Raw genomic sequence first — 8,076 nt, forward strand, 5'->3', positions numbered from 1 at the left:
TTTTTGTGCAGGGCAACTCTGAGAAGATAATGATTAAAGCCTCCTGATGACAACGCAGGGGAGGAAATCCTACAAGTTGGGGAAACATTCGTTTATCAGACAGACAGCCCACTTTACTTTCAGTGCCAGTGTAATGTCAAGCAATTACACATGTGACGGGGTAACATACATGACCCAAAACAACGGCATCTTTGGCCTGCAGCTGGTTAAACGACATGGCATGAAATTAGATTAGCGCTGCTATAGGCTAATCCTATATTCTGTGTCAGAAACGGTCCTACGTGTTTCTAAAACATTCTGAAGCGGAGGTGTGAGTCCGCTGTCGGGGAAACGTGATGAAAGCAACAAGCTTAAAAGATGTAAAGATATAATAATAAAATAAAAAAACCCTGCAAATTTAGGTCAACGTGAAGACTCGCCTGTGTCGCAGGTTTTTTCATTGTTTGTGTCATAGTTGCACAAAGACTAGATGGCCTCATACGCAAATATATCTACAAAGGTTTTATTGGAATACTTTTTTTTATCTACTCCATCAGAGGATAAAGTTGAAATTTCATTTCCAGAATCATGACACAACGAGTCCATGTTCTATTTTGTGATTTTGTGACCGTGACTAGAAGATTGTTGCTCAGCATTTTAAAAGTGTTTATGCCTCAGACGTTTAGTTTGGTTTCTGTTTGAGATGACAGCGAAGAGCTCACAACTCTGAACTTTTCAAGTAAAATTCTCTGCTGCTATTACTTAGGAAGATAAAGAACCTTCCTGTGAGTCAAAAGACCAAAATGTTTTCATCCGAACACGACTTTGAGAGTCTCGTCTTTTCTGTTCGTTGTGTTGTTAAACGACACCACTACTGCAGCAGAACACTGAAATATAATCGAGCATTAAAAGTCTTGGATGGCCAGGAGAAAAGAAATGATGGTTCTTATCAATAGCATCAACTGCAGGAGGCAAAAAGGAGAGTGACGTAAATGGAGGTTATCTTGTTATTGACCACTCAAAGCTCTTTACATTGAGAGCGTCGTCCATCCACCTGAGCATCTTATCCTACAACACCCCATTTCCTCACTGATCCATAAGAGAGGCCGGTGGACTCGGTGTTCTCGCCCAAGGCACTTTGACACTTTGTCAAGAGAACAACCTGCTGCGCCTCGGGAGCCACTGCAACTTTAATCTCTCCTCGTTTTGCTCTCCTTGTTTTAAACAAGAAAGAAAGCAAAAAACAAAAAAAAAACAAAACAAAAAAAAACACTGCCTTCTCAGATGGACTTAATCAAGAATAAAAGCATATTCACTCGGGACCTGACCTCTCTCAGCTGACCCACATTAGACAAGAACCATCAGCGTGCTCACCCAGATGACGGTGGTTAACTTCAGAGCGTTGACCTATATGTATTGTAAGTGAATTTTCTGTGCACTGATCTGTATCCAGGCTTGAAAATACTATATAATGTGCTCACCATCTGAGCTCTTGGAATACCTGGCAAAAAGCAGGAGAAAAAAAGAAAAGCTTGAGCCGGGGTAGAAAAATAGTTGCGTAATCCGTTTTTCCAGTAAGCGCCGGATGGTTCACGGAATGCTAACTCTTCAACACGCGCACAATTACATTTATATTTATTTTTGCATCAAGTGAGTCCAACCAAATCACTAAAATGTATTTATTAGCTTGTAATCATTACAGAAAATGGCTCATAACATTTTTTTTTATTTGCTGACATATACACCTTTAACAGCTTTGAAGGGGTTACATCATCTGTTTTTTTGTTTTTTTTGTTTTGTTTTTGCTAATTCCCTGCATGGAAACAGATGCAATATTAATTTGCCCGCATATGTTACGTAAAACTTGCCAGCAGCAAACTTCAGCACACGTTAATTTATACGCTTGTTAAGACGGTTGAGAATGACAGGGACGTAAACATAATGAAATTCATCAAAGCAAATATTACAAGTACAAATATTCGCACCTCTTGCACTTTGATTTCATTTCGTTTATCATTTTGTCACGTCACAAGCAGGCAGTGCTGAGTATTTTACTGGCTGTGGAGATCTGCAGCTCAGGTAGGAAGATCTGCTGACAGTGAACTTATTCTTCTGTGGGACCATAAAGGGCATAATTTATATTCTATTCTTCCACTTTACACTCACTTTGTGTTAGTCAATCAAATAAAATTCATTGAGGTTCGTAGACGTAACGTGACAAAGAGTGGAAAAGTTCACGGCGGGTGAATACTTTTTTCAGCTGATGGTTTAAAGCGTTCCCCTAAGACATTCCTATTCCTCTTTGCCATCGCTTTGTGTCACCAAAAGTATTGGAAAACCCTGACTGCTTAACATAAATGTGTGAAAAGTCGGAGTAAAGCTCCGGAGAATCAGTCTCAGTTTGTCGTTTTTTTCCCCCGCCTCCATCTGGCCCTCGAACGCATCACTCCCTTGAAAATTAAACCAGACAAATTGCTGCACGTACTTATTTGAAGCATTTAATTGTGCAACTTGACCCTCAAACTGAAGAAGAAAAGGTGTCTGGGCAGACGCTGACGTTTGTCTCTTCTCTAAACGTCTTCTCAGACAAACGCTGACTGAAAACGTCTCCCAGACATGTTCACGCCACACCGACTTTGCCTTAACCTTCCTTCACCCAGAGACGTCTACTTAGACACAAGTTTCTTCTCCCAGCAAAGCTCTGCTCTACATTCAGACGGCCAGCCACAGCCGCCGTTGGGAGTTTGCCAGTACAACCAGCCACAGACTCTGCTGCTGGCCACTGGAGCTGGTGAGGGTTACTTCGCTCAAGGGCACCTTGAGCAGCTGCTGTTTGGGGTGCCAAGTGGTCTCATTATGGCCTCAACCCTAAAGCCAGCTTCATGTGTGTGTTTTTGTGGGCATAAACCGCGGCTCTTTGCACGACAAGCGCGAGGAATCCCCTCAGAATCAATAGCCAGACACCAACGGTCACAAAGAGAACAAAGAAGAGATTTAGAGAAGGAAAGTGGACAGACGACACGGGCGAAGAGAGAAACAGAGGGAGGGAAGAGCAAAGGGAAGCACTTGAGAAAAGCACGAAGGGCAAAAGCGGGAGGAAAGCAGTCCCAGCACTCTGGCGTGTGCAGATATTATTCATAGAGAAGATATGAATGCACCCTCAAGTGCGATCCAGAGCCACCTGAGAATACACAAACGCAAGTAATGCACAAAAACCTACACACACACACACATACACAGGAAAAAAAATCTATCTGCTACAGGAAAACACTGCTCAGAAACACAAATAAATAAAGCATGCCCATTTCTGCAAATAACACGGAGCACTCAACGCTACACGGTACACATCGCAGACACACACACACAGGGAGGAAGTACTGTAAACAATGAAATAAAAGAAAAGGAAGCAGAGAAATGTTGTGAGGAGACAGAATGGAAGGAGATGGGAATTTGAAAGAATATGTAGTTTAAGGAAACAGCCAGCGAGAGTTACTGTACGAGAGGATTACAGGCAGAGGCCGAGGGAGAGAGGGATAATCAGAGGAGAGAGGGATTAAACAGGCAAACACTCAGAGAGAAAGAGAAAATAGGTGAGGTTTTTTGATGCCCTTAGTAATGCTCATAAAATTGCAATTCTCTACATTTTACAAATTTTCTAACATCTCAAATCTTATTACACGAACCAGCAGTCATGGATTAAACCTGTGTGAGTTTACAAAACTAAAATGACTGATGTCTGTCAAACAGCAGGAGGAGCGCGACATAAAGTAGCTGTTACTCTAGTTAAAACTCAGAGAAATAGGCATTTAAGGTTACAGTTAAAACAGATGAATTAGAAGTTTGATTTAAAAAAAATGAAGATCAAACTTTGATCCACTGAAGAACAAATCTTTCATGGCATTCAGCAGACACTAGAATGATGATGCTTTTCATGGACACAAAAAAGGGCAACTTTTCATAATCTTCTCCAAGTGGACATTTAAATTACAAGTTTGAAAATGTAAAGAAATACATAGTCATTTTTAAAACAAGCCATGCAAATTGATAAAGGCAAAACACAACTCTGTGGCATGTTGGAGGGGGAAAAAACAGAAGAACTGCATTAAACTAAGAGTAAAATGCAGGTCTATCTTGATGCCGTGCACGTAATTTATCACAGACACAGCAATGAACTCAGTTATGCACTGACATTAAACAAGAACGAATGATGAAGGAGATGAAGCACCTCTGGCAATCCACAATTTAATTTAATTACTTTTATCACGACTCTCACTGCTCTATTAGGTCCAAACTGTGTTATTCAGTGGATCGAGCAAAATCTGACAGGAACATGCTTTACAAAAACTCACATGTGCAATAACCACTAACTTTTCTTCAAGTACGTTTTCCTTTTCCACTCTTGAAATAACAAAATTGCTCAGAACGTGTTCCATTTTCACATTTCTGCATTTGGAAATCAAGCCATTGTTCACTTGCAGTGTTGTTCACAGAAGTAAGCTACAGCCAGGGGCCCTTCTTCTGTGCTCCAGTGTGAAAAGTATCCCAGGTGGGATGAAAATAAGACAAAAACGTAGGGAGCAAAATGCAGAAAGTCAAGGCCGATGAAAAAAACACATGTAAAAAAAAAAAGACAGGAAAGAGGGGCTAATAGGGACGTTAAAACAGAGAAACTTAGCTCCACAAATGCAATGAAAGACAGAAAAAGGCAAGCGGAAGTGAGTCGTGAGCTGGGAGCCGACATGGAGACACAGATAACACACAGCAAACAATGAAAGTGACAGCTTTGCTCTGACAGTGACTCTGGCTGACTGTTGTTTCATTATAATCTCATAACTGTCACATCCTGGAGCGGCGGGGAAGGAGAGGAGGAATAGAAAAGGGTGAGGGGGGGAGGGAGGGCGTAATGGCTTCATAGAAGAGGAGAAACAGACTGAAAATGGAAATGGATCAACATGTGGCTCGTCTGACCTCTGGAAGAGGCGGATGGAAGCGAAGGCTGATGAATGTAAGTAAAGGTAAATGATGGAGACGTACTAAAGCATCTTGATCGAGACCCATCTCTATCTTACCATAAGCTCAGAGAGCAAGATGCTAAGGCCTACCAAGGAGGAGCAGCAGTAGACGCTCTGTGTGCCAAAATGTTTGCTAAGCTCTACTAAAACTACGTATATGTTTTGCATAGACGAGATCTTTTTGGAAACATGTATTTGTTTCCAAAAAGTAAGGCCCTCATGGCTGCTGCTGATAGGCATAGGGAAGGACCTCTGCTGCCTTTTTTTTATTTTATGTGCCAGAAATATTTTTAGAGTGAAATTAGAAACTGTTTAAGAGGTTTTTTTTTCTTAACTATCACTTCCTGACAGCAGTAGAAGAGACGCGTGACCCTGACTATCAGCTGAGTCGACTACAGAGGAAGTACTGCATAACCAACATCATTTAATTGCAAGTGTTGTTTTTCATTTCTCCTCACATTTCTATGATAGAGATGCTTTGCCATCCTCTTCTTCGTCAGTTTAAGTTTTGAAGTGGATTTTAAAACTCCATGTTTGTTGAAGTTTTGTCCTCTGGTTTGAAGTGCCAGGAAATTTTAAATAGAAATCCAGTAAAATCCTTAAGAAGTCCTTCTGAAACAACAGCAGCAGACTGAGTGCTGCTCAATTACCAAACTGTGTTGTATAAACTATTGCTCCACAAGGGATTAAAAAAAAAAAATCTTAATATTGACTTTCTTTTTTTTTTTTCCTGACTGAAATAGATTCACACAAATGAAGTTTTGTTTTGTTTTATATTCAGTGTAAGATTGCTGGCCCTAAAAAGGATGAATTCATTTTAAGGCTTATTACACATTTTGGAGTTAATCGCCGCTCTGCTTCATAATCATTATAATTTATGGATAAACTCCCATGCTTTCACAAAGTCAGTCTATCTTCATCTTTTCTCACTCTGCTACTTGGATGATTAGTGAAGTAACTCTTCTACTAAACCTATTTATACACTCACTTATCTACTAAGACTATTTACTTTCTCGCTCAAGCTCGTTCACCGTCACTCACTCCCATGTAATGATCCCAAAAAACTCTTATTTCATTCTCCCTCATTCTGATCACTCTCATTCACTTTCATTATTCTTTCCGTCGCTTTCTCATCCTCTCACACAGTATTTTCCTCGTTTAGTCGTGCAAAATGACACCAGAGTAAATATTAATCAACTGACATCTAAGCAAATGAAGCTTTTTTTATATATAAAAATAAAAAACTGTGTTAGTAGGATAGCAGGTCACACACAATCCCATGCAACCTCTCCTCCGCTGAGCAGAACGCAAACAGAAAAACAATCACATCCTCAAAGCATGAATGTTGCTCTCCTTTTAATTTTCTGGAGCTTATTTGGTCTCCAAGGCTTTGATCACTGACAGCAGAGGATCTGTGGAGCAGTAGAGCTAAACCCAATAAGTGCAAAGGAAAGCTTCTTTAAAGGCACATTAAAGAAAAACAGATTTGAATTTAAAAAAAAAAAAGTCCTGTGTGGTGGTGGTACATCTAAGCAGCTTGAAACTATTCATTCTCATGATATGACTGCATTACAAGTAAATGAAGTCATAAAGGTTGTTGCCTTTGCAATGTTTTCTGAGCTGTATCATTCAAGCAGCAAACACATTACAATACTGAATCCAATGATAGTCAATTATAGATATCTGATCAATAAAAGCGCTTAAATCTGCCAGGTAGAACTCTGTCATTTTATGCTATTATTTTAGCTTTTACAGTTTCTTTATTTAAATGAAATAGTTATAAGGCAATTTGGGTCACACTTTTTTCTCAGATCCAATCAATTCATTGTCTTTGCAGAGCAGTGAAATTGATCACTGCTTGTAAACACACAGCTCCATCCATTTCTCCATAAAAATTGGACATAAAGTAGAAGTTAAACAGCACTGATATCATATGCAACAACGCAAACAAATTCGGAAACCTGTTAAAATTTTCAGCACATAGTTGTAATCTGGTACCACACAATGAAGAGTTGCAATATTTGCTAAAGAAATAAGTTTTGCTCACAGAAAATAAAATCCTCACCATGCCTCACAAGGAGAGGTTAACTGTGTTTCCAGACAGAATGACCGTCAGTCTTTATTAATTATCTTGCTAAAACAATACCTTCTTCGCTCTCTATATCCCATCTAAAGTTACTGTTAGAATCTGCAAACACAAAAGCTACTCTGGTCAGAACAAAAACAATTTTAACACCCATATTTAAAAAAAAATGCTTAAAATAAACTAATACTATTGGTGACCTCAGAATGGCAACTATTGCTTTTACTGTTTGCCACAGTTTCAGTTGTTTATATATTGTAGTGTCTGTGTATTTCTTCAAGTTTAGTAAGGTAGCTATTTTGTAGTTAGCAATTTCAGATTTTGGACGATTAAGACCAAATTAACCTAAATGTTCTACTGTTTTTTTTTTTTTACAGAAAGCCTGTGTAACAAAGAAAGTTAAAGTAAACCAAATGATTTGAGACACTCTGGCCAACTTTTGATGTATTTTGGGTAAAACCAATATTTATTAAAGGTCAGGCTTTATTTCCTTACTGAATTAAGGGTTTAATTTCTTAAAATTGCTTCAGTGTGAGATTATTCTATTCCAAAACAAAAAAAACTACAAAAGTAGATAAAATACATTTATTTTACTGTCTGAATAGTGGATGGAGTTGCAATGTTTTTTCTGTTGGTTTACTTAGTCATGGTAACCAACATGTAATTTCAAGAGGGGTTTAAAATGCCAGCTCATGCTTTTACTAAAAGCATTTTCTTCAAGAGAAACTCAAAAAGCAACCCTCTCATTCTCCAGCTTTGGCATTAATCTCTTACTCCTAACCTTGTAGAGCTGAAGTTCTTATCTTCACACTATTTTCTTTGCTGGATAAAGCTCTAGGGGCATCTAAATGAGCTTAACACACACACACACACACACACACACACACACACACACACACACACCCATACACACACACAATCTCCAGTCCACATTTGCCACACATTTTCTCTTCACGGTCTCTTACCTGTGACAGTGATCAGCATGGGAGCAACCAGGGGCCT

At 39.2% G+C, this 8,076-nt stretch overlaps 1 protein-coding gene across 3 annotated transcripts in view; it reads right to left on the bottom strand.

Moving 5' to 3' along the window:
• The window catches only part of celsr3 (cadherin, EGF LAG seven-pass G-type receptor 3), a 101,629-nt gene that overhangs the window by 87,023 nt on the left and 6,530 nt on the right, over positions 1–8,076 (bottom strand). The window lies entirely within an intron of this gene.

Source organism: Poecilia formosa, unplaced genomic scaffold, assembly GCF_000485575.1.
Source record: "Poecilia formosa unplaced genomic scaffold, Poecilia_formosa-5.1.2 Scaffold440, whole genome shotgun sequence".
NCBI classification, from domain to species: Eukaryota; Metazoa; Chordata; class Actinopteri; order Cyprinodontiformes; family Poeciliidae; genus Poecilia; species Poecilia formosa.